Here is a 20,439-nt window from a genome sequence, read left to right as displayed (position 1 = left end):
TCACCAGCAGTGCTTTAGTTCTAGTAATAGGACTGATTCCAAAGTATATATTCTTGGCACCCTGCAAGGAGATCATGTGATTTTAAGTATACATAGAGATTCAGTGAAATAAAATTCACACTACTTTGACAGGAATTTTTAAAATTTTATTATTGTGAAAACACATTTTTACGAAGCTTATTAAGGTGAATCCTAGATTCTCATCCATATACAAATATGAAGCAGACATTTACTGGACAGAAATTTAAATGGCTTGTGTCTTTAGATGAATTCTTGAAAATATGTTGAGTGGAGCTATATTTTCCAGAGAACTATTACATTCAAAACATAATTAAGTCATAAATGTATGCAAGGTTCATTTTTTTTCAAACCAAATTGAAATACATACTTATGTATGTACCATACATGAGTACACACATGAACATCTGCTTATGCTAGGCAGAAGAAAATGTCAGCTCTTCACTCTGAAGAATCAATCTAGAAAATCTAAGGCTAAAAATATTAAGCTAAAGCATGTCATGCTACATATTAGTGTTATGAGAAAATATGCTGAATCATAGTATACTTCTGAACTGTAAAAGTAATTGGGGGGTTATGTATGTTACATCATTAAAAATCAAATTTGTATTCTAAATACAATTTCAAGTCCACCATTAGTATATAAAATCCTCCTTCTTTCATAATCAATTGCTTTCTTAAGAAGAAAATAAGAGAAGTTCACAGGCAAGAAATGCTTACCCCAGGCAGAGGGTGGGTCAGTGGTTAGCTGCTGACGATGTTTGTTGAAGCACTTACTATATTACTTCAGGGTTTGAGTGTGATCCTCTCTTTTACAGCAAAACTAGGTGTGTTAATATACCCTGCAGTGATGTTAAAAGGTTTAAAGTGGTGATGCTGTCAAAGTAGCTGTGTCACCACTTTCAAAGCTTTAAAGCACAGTTACAGCTTGAAAAATGTTTATAAAACCCCCATATTCATACCCAGTAGATCTAATCCCCATACATACATGATGTATATCTGCTTATTTTACTGAATAAAACAAAGGTTTTGTAATAGTACTGCGAAACCAAGACAGTACTCAAAGATCGCATGGGATTTAACTCTGGTTCATATATTGCCACCAGACTTGACAGATGAATTCCAGCTGAAGAATATTTATTACTGATGATGGTGCAGAGGAGAGGAAGAGCAGAATTCTAGTTTAATTAGGATTCTATAGACAGTTATAAAAATTAATCTTTTGACTCTCACACACAAGCAGAAACCTTAAACAAATCAAAGTAAACAAAACCCCCCAAACCAAATAAAGCAATCAGGGAATCATTATGAGAAAATGGAGAATATTTATCCCACTTATTTTGCTCTTGAATGTCAGATTTATTCAGAAGAATAAAGCGGGGAGCTCAAGCTCTCTCTCAGCCAATGACAGATTCACAGAGTTACGCACAATCACTAGGCTGGAAGAGACCTTCAAGATCATCGAGTACAACCCATCCCCCTAACACCTCAACTAAACCATGGCACTAAGCACCACATCCAGTCTTTTTTTAAACACATCCAGGAATGGTGACTCCACCACCTCCCTAGGCAGACCATTCCAGAAATTTATCACTCTTTCTGTACAAAACCTTTTCCTAATATCTAACCTATATTTCCCTTGAAGCAGCTTAAGACTGTGTCCTCTCATTCTGTCAGTTGCTGTTTGGAGAAAGAGACCAACCCCCACCTGACTACAGCCACCTTTCAGGAAGTTGTAGAGTGATAAGGTCACCTCTGAGTCTCCTTTTCTCCAGACTAAACAACCCCAGCTCCCTCAGTTGTACCTCACAGGGCTTGTGTTCCCAGCCCCTCACCAGCCTCCTCTGGACACGCTCAAGTGTCTCAACATCCTTCCCAAACTGAGGGCCCAGAACTAGAGGAAAGGTAGTTTTCTGTCTCTGAAAAATATGGAATGTGTGTGTATTGTAAATGTGAATTTCCAGTTAGATATTTATAAGAACCTAAAACGTGGGATGTGAATTTATACCAACACTACTCTCCACCACTTCAACAGTCTTTTTGTGAAGTACCAACACTGTTATGAATATACACAGGGGAAATTTCTTAAGCATAACCTTCCTTACCAAGAGAACTGACACTTTTTCGGTGCACTAAATGACATTAGTTTCCGAAGTATTTTTTTCATGCAGTAGCACACATTATTTCAATAACTAACCATCTACTTACCCACCCACCTACCTGTAATTTGCAATTCCTTCTTAGAACTTGTATCAGGCAAAAGCACTCTGCCATAATAGTTTTACTGGAGTTAAGACTGTTTATTACTCTTGCCTGTTTGTTCCTGCATGTTTAACACCATGGCCAGCTAAAGAGATATAAAGGATATGGATGCTGTGCATGTCCATATGCAGCTATTTCTGAAACTCTGGGCAACAATGTGCAATGCAAGTCTCAATACATGTTTGTGTAGGTTCCTCAAATTTGGGACCTCAGTGCACTGTACACTGGCTTTTTTTCATTTTGAACTATACCTCTGTACTTTAAAAGAACTTTGATATATTTCATTGTCAAAACCATGGCAAATCAGTAGCTCACTGTAGCCAAAAAAACTTTAAGTTATATGTATACAGTCTGCTTTGCAACCCTCACTAATGTGATAAAGTGCAGCCAGTTTTTTCTTGGACTGATGCAATCCACAGCTGAGACCCAAGGACTTTTTTTCTTCCAGCTACTTGATTTCTAACCAGTAATTTCTAAACAGTAATTGTGATATGAATGAGATTAGATATGAAAGCTATATAAGGCAATGACTCTTCCTTTTCTCTTTGCAGTCAAAAAAGAGATGCAATTTCTCAGTATAAACTTCTCTCTTAAGAACTTACACGTCAAATTTCAACCTCAGAAGAAATAAAGTGCACAAAAAAGGCTGTGGACAACAAACGTTAGGAAGAAACCACGGTGCATCCTTAATCAGCATCATTTGCTTTATCTCATACTGCTTCCATGAAGATGTAATTCCAGCATCTGGAATTCAGTCTGAAATCTGCTGGTCTTTGGAGGGCTTTGTGAGATCAAATCTATTTCCCAGACATCAGTTCTCACAGTGACCGCAAGATCCCGGCAATAATGTTTTCACACTAGAACCAATAAATTTGCTGTGCTTCAGGAAGAGGTTTGTGAATATGGATCACAGAATTTGCACAGGTGCTTGGCTGAGAAATGACCTTTTATTGCTTTCAGCACTAAATACAAAATTCATTTCTTTCAGCTGACACTAAATACAAAATTCATTTCTTTCAGCTGAGCTTTCTTCCATCAATTCTTCACACATGTAAATCTAATAACCACTACCCCTTAGCTCCAAAAAGAATCAATCTTTCTTTCCCAAAGGATATAAAATAAAAAGGATTGTTCATTTCTGTTTTAAAATATTAGGAAGGTTTTACAGGGATCAGGACTCAAAAAGCATGAAGATTAAAAGAAAAAAAAAGACATTGAAACAAAGGCTAGAATCATCCACAAAATTTAGATGGAAATATATGTTTTCACAATGAAAAACAGAAAAAAAAAAGTGGTTGATGATTATTCAATGATTTTGATTTCTTCCTTTTAATTTTTTTTGGTAGGCATCTGACTTTTCTACCCCCATTTTATAGATAAACAATGCACAATGTGATACATGAGGGAAATTCAGTGGTTTATCTCTGGAAACCTGTTAGCTCACACTTGACCTAAAGTCCAGTAAAATAAAAATAAAAAAAAAAAAAAACAACCAAATTTCAAAAATGCAAAGCCTATTTCTTACTCTCCTAATTGGCTATTTCAGGACAATAGAGAATCTTGTGGGTCTGAATATGTGCTAGACACACGAAAAAAATCAGAAATAGTGTTCACACAATTCAATTTGGAAAAAAAGATCAAAAATGTTTCCAGCAAGATGACATAACTGAGAAGTTGATACTAAATCCCATGTACAAACTACATCACACCTTTTTCTTTCTGAGGTCTGTTTCCCTGTTTTTGATTCACTTGCCCCAAAGCATCCATTTTTGTATGGCACCAGCCCTTAGATGAAAAGGCATGATTGTTTTGCTCTGGGTGTCCTAATTTCTCTTTCGAAGTACATTCTGAGGCTACAGAAGGGCTTATCTCGAAAACATAAGGCAATCTACAGAAAATTTAAGGAGAAGATTCTCCTTTGTTAGTGGCTCTGAAACTAATGGAGTGTACCCACCAAAAATTTTTGACAGATGGCTGGTGATACCAGATGACGCTGGGATTTTACCAACTCCTGAAGCCACCATATAATTTGTCATTGCTAAAATTGAGTGTTAGGAGCTTGACCCTTAATTTTAGAAAATTATCTTGTCTTTGGACAGAATTACCAATAAAAAAGTAAGGTCATAATTTTTCTTAAGTTTTTGAGGATAATAATAATTGACATCATTTTCATTCTAGCTTGTATGCATATTCCCCACCCATGCCATATTAAAAACACCCCCAGTGCCAGAAAATAAAAGTAAATGACAGGCATGCAGAAAAAGTCACCTCTGCAGTGTTAATTCAGTGTTGTGTTTTTATTACTTGGCCAGTCCTTACACATGACCCCAGTTTTTCCTCTGTAAAAGGATGGATTACATTCAGGAAAGTAATGAGGTGCTCAATTTTTTTTCTCTTCTTTTTCTGTAAAGTATGCCCTTAGGTCTTGTTTGCACTGCATTATTCAAACTCTCCTTTGAGGCCATTTGTTTAGACTTCTCTGTGGTGCCCGTGACTATGTTTCATGAATGGCAATGCCTTTAGTTTTACAACTGCCCATAAAGTATGACTGCAATATTATCCCCACTTTACACTGGATAGCTAAAGCAACAAGGTTGAGGACCACTGATTTGGGGAACTCACAGTCTGGGATGACTCTGACTTGGTTGTTCTGCCTTCTTGGATCTCACCTCCCAAAAGCTGCAGCCTCCACATCAGTCCGTCAATACCAGCTGCTTTGCCATTTGGGGAGCTCCTACCACCAGGTATCAAAAGCCGGTCTTAGAGAAATGGGAAAGGTTATTAGTCAGCACTGTAAAAAATGTATTTTAAGCAGCTTGCCTAACATCAGGCAAAAATTCTGCAGCAGTGTCAGGGACAGAAATAGAAATCAGCTTTTCAATGACCTCATCAGGAGGTAACCTTTGTAGCCTTGCCTCATGCATGGTACAAGTTCCAGCTTCTGTAAGACAGAGGCAGGGGGCCCTGAGGAAGTAGCCTCCCTCATGCTCCAAGGCATTTCATTCCCAATTTCCAGTCTGCCCTCTCTGAGATTGAAGCTGGGTCCTGTGGTATCAAAGAGCACAGAGATGTGTCATTAAGTGCATAATGGGACCTATGCTGGAACAGACCAAAGGTCACTCAGTGTCACGTCTAACAATGGTTAATAGAGGTTACTTAGAGGAAAACTGTAAGAAAATGTTGAAATATGGACTGACATAACTTTCTACCTTGCAAAAATAAGAAGTTTAAGGTTTCTTTCACTCATACACTCTTCTCTTTTTTTTTTTTTTTCAAGGCAGAAATTGCATCCACGCCAATGTATTTAACAGCCACCAATGAACATTCATTAAATAGAGCTGCCTAATTAACTTCTAAACAGTTTTGTTTCCTGCACAATATCTTACAACAAAAACCTTCATAACTATAAAACAGATTTATCCAAAATAACCTGCAGACCTATTTAGCACATTGTCCTTGTGGAGCAGAACCGGACACTTGGTTCGAACCCTTGGTTTGAAACCCTTGGTTCAGAAGAGAAATTATCCTGAATCCTGCACATTAAAGGATGAGTACTTTAACCCAAAGGTACAAATCAAGATAGTGATTGCAATGTGTAACCTAAGACAGTGAATGTGTCAGGTAAGCTGTTTGAATGTATAGACTGTTCTGGCACCCCAACTGCTGTTAAAAGGGGGAGTTTTTCTGATATACACTGAATACAGGAATAAATCTTGATTATTGTCTTTTATAGTTCCCAGCTAATACAAACACAAGGTGTTCACAAATATTCAAGGGGAATTATAGACTTGAAAGCAGATGATATGAAGAAAGCTTTGCTGATATTGTTTAATACACCTGAATGCCTAGTACAAATAGTCCTACTTACTTTCTCCCCTTTTATAAATATACACAGAAATTTCATGGTCATTTTAATACTAAAGAATTAGTGATTTTGTCTCTGAAATAAAACTGGAAGATGCTAAAAATTATTTTTAAATAATGTGCATTTTTTCAGTCTCCTCTGAAGATGCACTAGATACCACCATTTCACCATATGATGAAAAGTTGAGAGCTTCACCTTAAATTTCTTTTATGGAGTCCATGGAGGTTGCTAAAACACCAAACTCCAAATAGCTTAGGAATATTCAACTCATATGATTAGAAAGGTTCAGCAATGTAACCTTGAAACAATTATAACTTGCTGGTAGATCACAGTAGTAGCCACACACCAAAACCATACAGGTATCTGTTAAATGAACCACAAATCAAGGAAATAATAAATGACTGACCTTTATCAGGTAGCCATAAAAAGGAAGAGCAATTATACATCACCCCCAAAAGCTCTGTTTTAAAATTTCAGACACTGTTCAGTCCACTATAATTATCCTAACTTATAAGCAGCAAAATGATTAGTGGGACAACTTAGGGAAGCAGAATCTATGAGAGAAATTATGCAGTTAATGGAGAATTGCTCAAATTATAACTTACTAAATATTGTTCTAGATTCCTTTTCAAGCTGCAATAAAATGAAGATGTTACTAAATTAATTTATATTGGTTTATTAACTCATACAAAATAACTAACTATACTTTTATGCAATGTAAATCCAATATTTTAAGCCAGACACCTGAGATTAGACATCCAAAGTCTCATAGTACCAGCTGTTGTACAGATCTTTACCTTATGCATTGACTTAAATGGCTGAAAGCAGACAGACACATTTGAATATTGCTTTGTCACAACACTGCTGTACTGATTCAACAATTACTACAATCTGTTACTTCATTCTGATTGGCCTTTGTATATCTGACATACTTGCTAAAAAATTTGGTCCCTGAAAAATGAAAGAAAGGATGAAAAATGAAAAGTGGGCTGTATATGGGTTATTATAAACACTGCCCAAGAGTAAAGAGGAGCTCAGTGAGTAGTTATTTATTTGAGTGGCACATATTTACTTGAGAGTGCTGGACATTCTTCAGTAATGCATATCACTTCAAGCTAGGAAAATGTGACTAGCTAAAGGCAGGGATGCAAATGATGCTGTGTAAGCTTTTTCTACCTTTCTTCAGTCTTTTATTTGCAGTGGGGAGGGGGGCAGAGAGAGGTGGGTGGAAAGAATTTCTAAGAAAAGGCTTGGTGTGCTACATTTGCTGTCTGGACTTGCTCCTGCTGTTTGCCTTTAAAGTGGTCTTACATGGCTGTTGCTCTAAGAATAAATAAATAAAAATAAGTTTTAAAAGGCCACATTTTCAAAGAATTTGTTTTGTGAGAGACCTCAACAGATTTTTAAAGCTACTATGGAAAAGCAGCAGGAAAAAAAGCACACCTGCACCCCAGATTCAAAGAGAATCCAAACCAAATTATAGTTAATAGCTGAAAAGGTCAGTTTTGCTTTTTTTTGGGCATTCATTTTCCTGTTCATTTTCCTTCCAAAGTTTTGAAGAAAAAAGTCCCTGATAAAATATTATTTGAAATCCTGCAAGTAATTGTCTCTCCCAGTGCATTTTTAATAGTAAGACTCTACAAGATACAAACTAAAGCAACTCACTGAAGCTGACAGGCCTGAGGACATCACTTAAGGTTTTTTTATGTTGTTCCTGTGATATATGGCATTCCCAGGAAGGGCAGTACCATGCCAGAAAACCTCAGTTAGACCCTGACATTACAACATCACTCTCAGAGGAACTGGGCACAAAAAGTAATGACACAGTGCTACAGCAAGCAGGCCATTTTAGTGAGTGACCACTGACAAGTTACACTTAGGACCAATACATTAGCTTTCATTTGTAAATTCCAGAGTCCTTTGGACAGAGTTAACATCTTTAACTCAAATCTGGATAAAGGACTTCTAATTCTATGCAGCATTCCGAATGCAGGGAAAGTCAATGCCAGAGCAAGGATCAGAGCTGAGCTCCTCTGAATTTATGCCTGATAGGATTTAACCAGCTGGCTGGACTGTAAGGTTTTGTCAAAACACTATAATACTTAATTTTGATATGTAGATGGTTCATTAGGGGGGAAGACATTCACATTCTTGGTTAGTGTTTCCTCATACTTGCTGGGCATTTCAGATAAATTTAGGAAAGCATAACACTGGGGTGGAGGCTGGCCCTTTATTTTCTTTGTTGTTCAGTGGTAGATCAAGAAATCTGTATGATTTCATAAAAGCCTTCACTAGTCACAGTGTTAAAGTCACCCTGCTCTCTGCTCTCGATCATTCCTGTGAGGTGTTGGTGGAAGGCTCTGCAAGGACCACTTTGTGGTTTTCCAGGACAAGGATGGAGCCATCTTTTTCGTAAAGCAAAGGTAGTTGCTGTTGCTGGGCAAATTTTAACTTCCTTATTGCTCTTCACAGTACCTGCAGAAATGAGACCAATGTGTTCAGAAGAAAAGTCCATCTTTCTTTATTTTGTGCTTTCACAGTCCTTTACAATTTACTAAATGCTCCCCGGGGGTCAACTTGAGTAGCAGTGCTGTGCATTATGTGGTAACTGCCGTGGCAGTACTTACACCAGCACTGGAGAGAATTACACCTGAAACGCTCCCTTTGGTTTTATAGTACAGAGCAGTGCCCTCTGCAATGCCTCCAACTTTACAGTACAAAGAGCTAGAATGACTCACTGTCCTACTTCAGATTCAAGAGAAAGCAGACTTTTGCCTTGCTATTAAGTAAAGAGAAAAAAAAAAAAAAAGGCTTTTAGGCATCTCCTGTTCCAGCTGTAAAGATGTGGCAGGCAATGTAAATTGAGCATTCTTGGCAGGTAGCTTCTTCCTAATGTTTATGGGTCAGGTTGTCAGACATGAACAGCAGGGTCAGCCAACTTCTTTCCTACAATAAGTGACACATATTTTTACTTGTAGAGATCTAAGCGATTTTGTGCGCTGGCCACCTTTTCCCTGTTTTTGTTTACCAAGCAAAATTTTAAATGAACTTTTAAATTATATTTTAAATTACCTTCAATCAGATGGGTGTCTAGACAAAAGACATTTTATTTTATTTTATTTTTTTCTGCTTCAGGTACTATACCAATAATTTGTATTTTTTTAGCATTACTTTGTAATAACACAAACCAGCCACCACCAAATATATTCACTTCTTATGTATGTAATTGAAAACAATTAAAACAATTAAAAGCATTAAGTGGATGGCAGTTTCCGAGGAGCCTCTATATAGAGGTGTGAAATCAAAGTTCATTTTTTTCCTTCAACTAGAAATTTTTTCTTCAGTTTCTTCTGAAATTATGGGATCAGACTATTAAGAGTGCAAGACACCCCTAGCATTCACGGTGAAACACCAATGATATGACATCTCTCCCAGCACCAGGAGGCAAAGCTTTTTAAAGTTTAAAGAGATAACTTTTTCATCCAAAACTCTACTAAAATCTTCCTGAGAAAAAGAGTTATTATTTTTTAATCTAAGAGAGATGTCAGGTAGTATCACTTGATCTCAGTAACAGAAGAATCATTTTCCCAAAGATTTCCTCTGTTACCAAAGCTTCATATCATGCATTTGTGGAGAGAACCAACATCATTCTCAGAAAATATTATTTCCATAAGGATTTTTTTTAATTTTTCATAGATTTCTGTATCTGTATTCCATCTTATCTTTTTTTCATCCCTTCAAGTGATTATATTAGCATAGATAAATGTTAATGTCTTTCTCTTGGACATTTATTTTATGGAAGAATGGACAGAACCACAGAAATCTTATGAGTGCATTGGTTGCCTAAGCATATGTGCCTTGTGCCTAAATGGCAACTTAAAATATCCTAACTTGTGTCTAGCTGCACTCTCAAACAAATTTAAAATAACCCACTCTGTTGTGAAACTGCCAACCTTATGCCAACACCTGGAATACTCTAGGAAACCTAGTAATGCCAGTAGCCACCTTTAGGATATGCAGCTGCATTGCTCTCCTGTTTCAGAGAAGTGTTAAAGAACCCAAGAACTGCCAGTAAAACATGACTTAAGAGTTGTTACTTTCATAACCTTTGTACCTAGAGTGTAATGAGAGAAACAAGGATGAAGCTCAAAACATCTTCTGTTTGTCCTTTTAAAATCCATCTCACGTAGTCAGAGGAAAGCCCACTGCGACACAAGCAACGTTCCAGAATTAGAGAATTATCTTGGACAGACATCTTTTCACTCTTCCAAATGCTGTATTAATTAAATTCTCTTGTAATCTTGTGGAGTGGCAGCAAAAAGCTGCTGTTGTGGCAACCCTAGAGCTGTCCCTCATGAACAGGCTCATGCTGAAAAATTCAGTTTACAATAGCTTCTCCTAATAGCTTAGATACTTGGCTTTAACTGGTATTGCAGTTTTCAGAGTATTTGTGACATTTTATTTGTATGACTACAGAGAAAAATAGAAATATTTCAAGAGAGGGAAGGAGCCAGTTTCCATTTAGATCAATTAATAGTCTCAGGTTATTCTTCTGAAATTTTACCAAGCCCTTAATAAATAAAATTTTATTTTACTTATATAGAATATGGAATGGTAGTATTCTACAGAAGGTAAAAGTGGTCCTTTTTTGTTAAAATGCCTGTGTCTGCAGTTTTCTTCAATTTTCAACAGATGCATTAGCTACATATTTCTATTTTTGTACTATTTAGTATTATGTCATAGTATGATAATAAAAGTCCCAACCCTGGTTTCTCATTTGGCTGAGCTTTGCTAACATAGTTATTCTTCAGGCTTCACTTAATTATATGCTCCACCATGTGTTACTTTTAAACATCCTAAGTGGTACCACCTTACTGCTAGGAATATTAAACAATGAAAGGCAACACAATTTTGTTTGGTTACGCAGCATGCTGTGTCTGACTTCAGTCTCCTCTTATAGATGCCCTCCTCCCATCTTCTGAATTATATCTTTTACAAGGTTTCAAAGAAGGGCACTTCAAGTCATACTTGCTCTAAAATGTTAGGGTTTGTGTGTGGTTTTTTGCATTTCCTGTATCTCAGATATTACCCAGTTTTTCAGAAGCAAATTTAGAAATTAAAAGAAAACAAATAAAGAAGAATGAAAAAAATAAAGAAAGAATCTACAGCAATTCCGAGGTTTTATTTCAGACCGTTTTTTTCTTACCGTCTCAAAATGACAAGCTAGCAATCAAGGTGAAAAATAAAGCATTCGAAAAACTACTTATCCACAAATGATATTTCTTAGGCACATAACATTGTGTTTACCTTAAAGACTAGAAATGCTTTAGAATAAATTTTTTAAAAAAAAAAAAAACAAACAAACAAAAAAAAAAAAAACAAAAAAAACCCACCCCAGAGAGTGATTAAAAAGATACCAAAGTTCTTGATCCAGTTAAATTGATAGAATCACAGAATCAATTAGGTTGGAAAAGAACTCTATGATCATTGAGTCTAATCTAAGACCTAACACCTTCAAGTCAACTAAACCATGGTAGTAAGTGAGATATCCAGTCTTTCTTTAAACATCTCCAGTCCTTCCAATGTTGAATGAGAGTTCTAATCAAGACTTTTACATCCCCAAAGTTTTTAAATTATAATCCAAAAACACAGAACCTTTTGCCACACAAGTGCTAAATATTAACAGTTTGACTAACCAACTCAGAAATGCTATTTTTAAATGTGTTTTTTCCTGAAAATAATTTTAAAGAGTTTGATTTTAAGAAACATATTGACATTGTCCAAGTAAGTGAGACAAATGGAATTTTTATATAGTAAACACTCTTCTATATCACCCAGAGAAGCTGTGAACCCTAGGCCATTGAAGTAAAAAAAAAAATCTCCCATTAGTTAAATCAGCTTATCAAACTGAAAATGAGGAGATATTAGGAACGTCACAAAGACAGAAAGCTATTTTAATAGATTAGCCCAAATAAAGTTAATTTTGCTTTAGTTTGTGGCTTATTTTCTTTCACAATACTCCAAGTCATAATTCTAAAACATAACCTCTCAAAAAACAAACAAAAAAAGAAAACCGACCAACCAAAAAACAAAAGCTCAAATTGAATCTTATTGATAAATCATCCTGAAAAACAAAGTAACCTGTCAATCATTTCCAATCAACAAATCCTAACATTTAATCACAAGCATATTCAGACTTCAACATGGATCCACTTCTGTCTTTAAGCTTCTAATTAATAATTGTGTTGTCAAAATGCAGAATCATGAATAGTCCTTAAGGCTTTTCCTGTACAGAAGATGATGAATACTTGTACTTAACCAATCAAAAGTTCATTTAGTTGTTAAAGAATATTTGTCTTTAAAGTAGAATCATTTAATTATAAAATTATTATGATTGGAAAAAGCCTTTAAAATCATCGAGTCCAACTGTTAATCCAGTCCTGCCAAGTCTACTAAACCATACCCCCAAGTAGGTTCAAACATTCAAAACATTCATGCCTTTTTTGCCATTTTCAATATAATTTTGAATGTTAAAGAAAGTGAATATCTAATTAATGATTATTGAAAAAGGCACTTCTCTCTAGGCTGTGGACTACTGTTCCATGGGTCTTAGTACAATGAATTTATTGTACCAGGCTGGATACTATAGGGCAAATTATGTCACCCATACTGATCCTACATATCATGGATGTCATTTTCTCTACAGAGTGTAGATGCATGAAAAAACAGTGGAACAAGTTCTTTTCACAAAAAAATCCTCTTCTCTTTTTCACAAAACTGATTCACTGGATAATGAAGAGAGAGAGAGAGAAAGAGATAAAAAAGAGATTGTTTCTACAGTGACTATGTCTAATACTGGACAGTTCCTTTCTGCTAAAGCTCAGATGAAAATTAGTCTTGGATGGGTTTCTGCTTACCAGCTACCTTTGAAAGAAAAGCTTTCCCATTTTGCAATGATCTCTGGAACTTCCAATTCCCTCTTGGCTTCTCGGTCCTGCATTGTGAAGGACCTCCCAGTTATCAAATTTACTTGAAAACTATTGTCTCATAGGCAGACTAATGCAGTAAAATAATGCCCGAAGACAAATGCTGACGCTTACTTTTTTCCTCTCCAGAAAATTCCTTTCACAGGCTGAAACTGTTATGGTAGCTGTTTCATTGATCTATATAAAAATTAAAGCAAAAGAAATACCTGTAGTTAAAATGATGAAAGCAAATTTATTTACTGATAAAAATGGAATAATTTGATATGTAAATATCTGAAGCTTTGCCAGTGTTTTTCATCCTCTCCTCTCTGAAGTTTTCCAATGTGTTGAAAAGGCATTATAGTAGGCATTTTGCATTGTCATTGGCTTACCTCAAAGGGATATGCAATATCCATTGTTGACTAAACAGCCTATTTTATTTTGAGATTCTTATATTTGCTCTCATCAGCAACATAATGAAAGATTACAGTTTTATTAAATCAGAGCTCTCTCCCTTTTCAAGCTAAAGGTACTTCAATACATTGGTTTATGAAGCATGTCTTTTTTTGTTTGTTGTTTTTAGAATTTAAAAAAGTGCATAAAGGTCTTTGGAGAATAGCTAAAAGGAATTGAATTCTTTAGCTGAAAAGGTTTGTACATGCCTCATGTTTTCCTGGATAAATAATCAGGAATAGCAATCTTGTCCTAGCTGATCACAGGCAGATAATGTTCAAATGGTACTTTTCACAGACTGTCTTGTTTAAGAGTTGCACTGACTGTTTCAGTTTCCAGTTTCCCAGTTTGCTGGGAAAAGTTGCAGTAATCTATTCCTGTCCTCAGCTTTCTCCTTCTTTAAAGTACTGTCCACAAGAGGGCTAGGCATAGCATAGACTAAAAACACAAAACAAAATTCCTTAAAAATTTAATGAAGACAGCAATGTCATAATTTAATCTTGATATGGACTGGGATTTTTCTGAAATGCAACAGTTATAGTAGATAGAAATTCATAAGACTGCAATATGGTTAAATCTGTATAACTTGTGGATGATCCTAAAGCTTAACTGACAATTGAAAATTACAACATAGCAAAAATGACCACAGAGCAGCATTGTTCATAAAGACTTATTTGACAAAGATTTTGTTCCAAAACCAAACAATCAGATAACAGATCCTATGAAACAACAGAAGAATTTTCAAGTGCTAACTAAGGAACTTGTCTTGCAAGAAAACAGTTTTTCCCTAAGGCTACTCTCTACCTTCATGATTTATTGTAAACCTTCACAATTGGAAGAAAACAGTAACAACAAACAAACAAACAAACAAACAAAAAAAAACCCAAAAAAAACCAAAAAACCAAACCAAACCAAAACCACAGAAAAAAAAAAAACCAACACAACCAAAAAACCTCAAGCAACCAACTAAAAATACAAAGCCACTAAAAAAAAAAAAAAATCAGTAACCCCAATGTAACATCTATTCTGCTTTCTTTGCTGCTTTTTCAGTGTGCACTTATAACCAACATGCCCGTGCCACTGAAGGCAGGGAAAGAAAGGGAAATTAACAATGTGAAAAATATAAATTCACCAGGGAAATTAGCAATATGAAAAATATAAATTCATCCAGTTGTTAGTCCTTTAAGGAAACTAAACATGCTATTTGAGCCCTATGACAACACTTTTTCCTTCATCAAACTGACAGGTTTTTCTAGGGTGACTTTATGATGGTTGTAAATTATTACTTTTTTAAAAAATTTAAAAATTTGTAAATTTGTAAATTTCTTCTCAAATTTGCTCTAAACCAGGACACAGGTCTTAAAGAATCAAGCAAATTTTGGAGCCAACTCTATACAAAAAAGAAAATAGAATTCTTTCATGGACAGAATATTGTTTGCTTTAGTACTGTTCAAAGAAGGGAATGAATTTTTCTATCTAGCCAGCATGATAGTTGTCTCCTGCCCTTCCCATTTTTTTGGACATGGTGGGCACATCCCTCACCAACAGTGCTCCAAATAGCATGGACAAAACAGCCTAGTTACTGTCTTGCTCTCCAATGTACCTTTCTTCCAAGAAACATCCCCAGCTTCTATTCTGTTTGGTATACACCCTCAGGGACACCAAGAGCTAAAAAAGAAGGAAATCAAACTGAAATATCATTGAAGGTTGAGTTCAGAAAAATTGCAGTTAATACACATAATTCAGGCAATATAAAATCCTATCCTAACATTTCTGTATCTATTTTTTTTTTTTAAATTTGGTTTGCTAAAAAGTTCTGTTCATATGATTCTAAACAACTTAGGAACTCCAGGTTTCAAAAATTTTCTTAAGTCAAAATGGATGTATCATGCCTCAAAGAAACTTCTACATTATTCTGGGTATGAACCGCCTGGCCAAAAAAAAAAAAGTAAAAAACAAATTGAAAAAAAGTAGGAAGTTTGTAACAAGAGTAATACAGCATCAAGGTTTTCTGTATCAAAAGTTTAGCTTCACATGTTTTCTATAAACTTAGTGTACAGACTATGCTTAAAACAATTTTTTTTTTGCTTTTCTCTTATAAAAGCTAAGAAAAAACAGGGAAAAGCATTTGGATTGATGCCTAAAGTCTCATTTTAAGGTTCTGTGAGCTTTTCTCCCAGCTGCCTAATGGTAGAGAGACAATGGTAGAGAGAGAGCTATAAAATGTTCTGCTATACGTAAAAAGCTGTACTGAAAGACCATTTTTAAAGTTTCAAATCAAGTACTCAAGAGACAGCAAAGCAAGAATTAACTCTCTCTCTTCATATACAAAAGCAATGTAGTCTTTAAATATACCATGACACAGGGATTTTTTCTAGATCCTCCCCCCACCTCATTATGGGTATGTGAAAAATGGAATTAAAGTAATCAGCAGGTCTTCAACATTTGGCTTATTTTTATTTTTCATTGTGTGTCCCTAGGCCTCACCCATGCACACCACTCAAACACTGAGCTGAAGACAGAATTATTCATTCCCTTCTGGGCTTCCCTATGGTGCTCATCATGCAAAGCTCTGAGAGCTTCCTGAAGGTTAATTTGTCTTAAAAAAACTTCTCTGAAGTGACAAGGTAATATATTCCACTTTACAGACAGGCAGCAGAGACATAGACAACAGCTAGTGCTGAGCTACCCAGGGTCCAAGTTGTGGGATTTTGTCACATTTTATAATAATCTGCATCTTCAATCACAACATCCATTCACTTTAATTGCAACTGTGACTGCTCAGTGATTCTTCATCTGAGCCATGAGGGTCCTGAGGTGGGCATTCAGAAATGAGAAGCACACTGTTATTGACCCTATAGGAAATGTCTGATGTAAGGGACTGTGGAGAGTCCCTCAGGAACTCTGACAGCCAGAGACAGACACTCTGCTTCTAAGCAGAACTTAACTGCCCTGAGAGGAAGGCATTCATTCTCTTCCAATGCATGTAAAGTGTAAGTACCACGTATGACAGCTTCCTTTACTTCTCAGGCCTAAGCAAGAATCCATTCTTAGACTAGCAGAACTTTGTCTAATGAGTGAAGTATGAATCCTCGTTAAAAATAGGAGGGGTTCACCTGCAGTAGATCATAATTGCCAGGAATGAAAGGAATGGATTAAGATAACGGACAGACTTCATTATGATATTTTCTAACTTTCAACCTTTTCATTGATGCCTCATTTTGTTGTAGAATCTTTCTTTTCTCTTACTTTACTCCCGTTTCTCCAGATACTAATTGCAGGGGGGGTTGTGCAGCTAGTCCCTTTGCATGCCTGTTGACTCTGTGAAAATGTCATATATTCGCTCAGTCAGCATGTGGGGCTCTGAGGAATTTAGGCACCATGAATGAATACAGACTTCTAAGGGATGTGAGCTACTATTGAGCATATGCAATCCATTTTTATTCACATTTTTGATAATGGCCAAATGTGCAGGAATTTTCACAAGAGTGAAATGTCCAAATACAAATGATACCTCTGTAAAATACTGTGCTTCTTATCTGAGGAGGAAGAGTGCAAGAGTATTTAAAATGAAATATCTTTAAAGTAAAATAGAACTAATTTCTAACATTTTTCTAATCCTCTCCTCTTCCACTGCTGGTTTCACAGATAGTTGATATACATTTGAATAAGTGGAGAAAACCCAAAGGTAACAACCACCACTTGAAACCCTGAAACGCAAAGCTAGCACAGAAACATTACAACGAAAATGTATAGTTTCACAAAGTACAGCCCTATAAACTATGAGTATGGCTTGTGTTTATGCAGAACAATACTCAGAACAAGCAGTCTCACGGAAGTAACAAAAAGCATCACTTGGCAAGTGCTCTTCAAACAGGCAATTGTCTCAAATGCTACTAGTTTTGAAGGATTCTACATTTATTCTAGGTCATGAGTAAGGTTATGATGTTGCTTTCATCATGAAATAGCAGTCAACTGTATTAAATTTCAGGAAGCCTGCAGTGACATCATATACAAATGTGAGAAATTCTAGTCCCCAAAGAACTTAAGACAAAAATTTGTTTAGATTTTCTCTCTTTAATGATCACAAATTCCCTGAGCATAAACAAGGCTCTCGTTGGTTTGGGTACTAATGATTCTATGTGTGTGTTATCTCCTTTAACTGAATAAGTATGCAATTGTCTAAGAGGCCCCTGATACTATCAGGTTTGATAGTCAACCCTGCACAAGCTCTTTTCCAAATTACTACCAAAATAATTACTACTGAGTTATGGTGCTACTTCTGATATATAATTACACACTGTTGAAAAGAGACAACAATGACATGCTGGGACAGCCTTATATGAGCACTTGGGTTAACAAAACCAAAGAGCAATCCCCAGTGAGGAGAACCAGCCCACATTTCAACTTTTATAAGTCACAAATTTAATCAGAAAACAAAAAATTTGCCTTGAAACTGTAAAGAAATAATTGAAATAATGATGGAAGAGCTGAAAATATCAAACAGTCAACACAAAAATAATACAAAAAATAATTTAATTTAGCTTGTTGGATAGCAACACAGTCATGGTCTCAAACATCAGCTGATCATTGAGAGGGAGGAAAAAAGGCATTAGGAAGTTCACATGAACCATATCATTCATGTTATAAAGCACAACTGGTACTTCTCACTTAAGTTAGACCACATTAAAAGTTTTTCTACAGTACAAAAGGCAGACCTTTCACACAAGGTAACTAGACAAATTCACTGCCCAAATTCATACAGCATAGTTGAATGTGGAGAAGTCACACCCATCAGGAGGAATTTTAACACTGATAATTTCTGCTTTCTGTTTAAAGTATTTTATGGAATCATATGGCTTGTTGCAGCATATGAATAAAATAAAAATAATAAACATGTAACCAAGTTAAAGGATTCTTTCCACTAAATCCATTGCCTACTACATCCTCTGTTCTGATATTTTAATAACCATATATATTATTTTGTATGTCCCTGGGACATTAATATTTCATTACTTCCATTGACTAGAAGTTATTTGGGAGAATTATTCTTCCTTTTAAATTAAAAATTGATAAAATTAAATTTACCTATCAAGTGTCTTGAATTGGAAGAAGCAAATAAAAGAGAAAAAAGTGATCTGTTTTTTGTTTTCTGCTTTTCTTCTAAACCAGGTGATACTGCTTAGATTCTTTTCCCCCTGTCTAATTTGCATTTAACTTGGCTGCTGATAATATGTCTCTAATTTCTACTTTCTACTGATTACTGATGACGTACATGGGTTTGAAGTGAATCCTATAATCAGCCTTCCTTTTCAGGAGTGACTTGGATTTTGGCTGCCCATCTGAAAAGGAACTGAGTTCTTTTATAGACATTATTGAAACATTCACTATCTAAACCTGTAAAGATCTCTATAGTGTGCATTTAATCATTGAATACCTGACAAACCTTGACTATTTCAGATAATTTAGGTCTACCACCTTTAAAGACTGATACTTCTCTTTTGTTTAACAGGTTTTCTTTGGTTTTGAATATATCCATCATGACCTCCTTTAAAGTAATTAAATCTCTGTGCTAATAGGAAATCTTTCAAGTAACACAATTGTTTTCCCATTTGGTGGATCATTTTAATAATTTAAATTATATTTGATTTATTGTATTTTTTTTGCTGAGAATTATTGTAAGCTTAAATTATGACATGAATGGAATAGGCTACTGCCATGGAGAAATGGCTCCCTTATTTTTATGAATAAAAATGGCAACTCACACAATTATGAAAAAGAAAAAAAGAAAAAGCTAAAATTTAGTCAAAAAGATTGTTCTCCAATCAGATATCATTAGTCCTGTGAAAGAGATCTCTGCAGCTATGTCAGATGTTTTGTATGCATGCAATAATTTGGCTAGTGCAGTGAGTAAGGTGAAAGTTGCATTTTGTGCCATTGTGCAACTGCTGCACTCCCATTGCCAGGAATGACAGAACCTGTCCTGTTCCAGAAAAACATACTGCCTGTGCAGATAAAATTGTCTTAATTTGGTACCATCTTGTAGCTTTTTTTAGTTTGTGATTAGCAGTTAAGTTCAGCTATTTGGCTGTCTGAGTGATTATCAGGTGCTCTTTTCAGTTTCTATTTAATCTTTGCCTCAGCCTTCAGAAGGTATTTGGTGATTGCTTAGTGCAACAAGCACTTTCTAGATGGCTCCTTACTGCAAGCAGCAGGGCGATTTCAGCCAGAGAACTTCTCTCAGTGCAGATGTGTTTCAGGGTGTTTTGAATACCTAACACAGTCAAGGTTAGTCTCTTATCTGAACATTATTAACATACATAGGCAGAAAACAGGGAGCAAGGAAGATTCACTGCAGGAGGAAGCATTCTTTAATATACTGTAAACACCTTCTCTGGTGTACATAAATATATGCATTAATGTCAGCAATCTGTAAGATATGACAATCCATTTTTATCTAGTTAAATATTTTTCTGTAGAAATGTGTATAAAGCAACCTAAGCACACTCTAAGTATCATCCTCTTTATCTGCCTTTGAAGACAAATGAAGTAATTTTAATGTAAGATGCTAGAAGCATAGTTATTTAGAGCAGGAAATAGCAAGTGCGACAGGATTACTGAGTAACTATTTTCCTCTCAGATCCTGTAAGAGGGAAAGAAAAAGGAGAAAACAGAAACAGCTTAACTCACCAAAAATCAAACCACTGCATTGCCCTCTTAGCCACTGAGTGTTTTGGGATGAAAGACCGAAGATTACATCAGTACAATAAAAGCTCCCTCTGTCATAAGCAGTATTAAAAAAAAAAAAAAAAAAAAAAAAAAAAAAAAAAAAAAAAAAAAAAAAAAAAAAAAAAAAAAAAAAAAAAAAAAAAAAAA

Source organism: Pyrgilauda ruficollis, unplaced genomic scaffold (genome assembly GCF_017590135.1).
Source record: "Pyrgilauda ruficollis isolate IOZ18807 unplaced genomic scaffold, ASM1759013v1 scaffold37, whole genome shotgun sequence".
Classification (NCBI taxonomy): domain Eukaryota; kingdom Metazoa; phylum Chordata; class Aves; order Passeriformes; family Passeridae; genus Pyrgilauda; species Pyrgilauda ruficollis.
The sequence above is the reverse complement of the archived record's forward strand: the minus strand, read 5'-3'. Positions refer to the sequence as shown.